The sequence below is a fragment of the Penaeus monodon genome, chromosome 23, assembly GCF_015228065.2.
Source record: "Penaeus monodon isolate SGIC_2016 chromosome 23, NSTDA_Pmon_1, whole genome shotgun sequence".
Classification (NCBI taxonomy): domain Eukaryota; kingdom Metazoa; phylum Arthropoda; class Malacostraca; order Decapoda; family Penaeidae; genus Penaeus; species Penaeus monodon.
In genome coordinates, this window is record NC_051408.1 from 43,475,540 (window position 1) to 43,475,832 (window position 293).

Genomic DNA, 293 nt, shown 5'->3' on the forward strand with positions numbered 1-293 from the left:
GAAAACGAGAATAATATTGATAATACCAAAGAAACAGGAATTCCAATCACTGTTCTCAGTTTAGCAGAATCGCATCCCCTTTCCCTAACCTTTTAAACGCAATCTAAAGCCACTTTCAGAAATAAATGATTTTTCTCATCTTTAAGCAATCACGTCAATATGTCATAGATGATTTTTTATGCTTCATGTCCTTTCTCGTCTTTCTATTTCGCTTCAATATAAAAAAAAGTAATAGGTTGATGGAATACCTTTGAGAGTAATGATGTGACAATTACCTGTGAGAATAATAATAA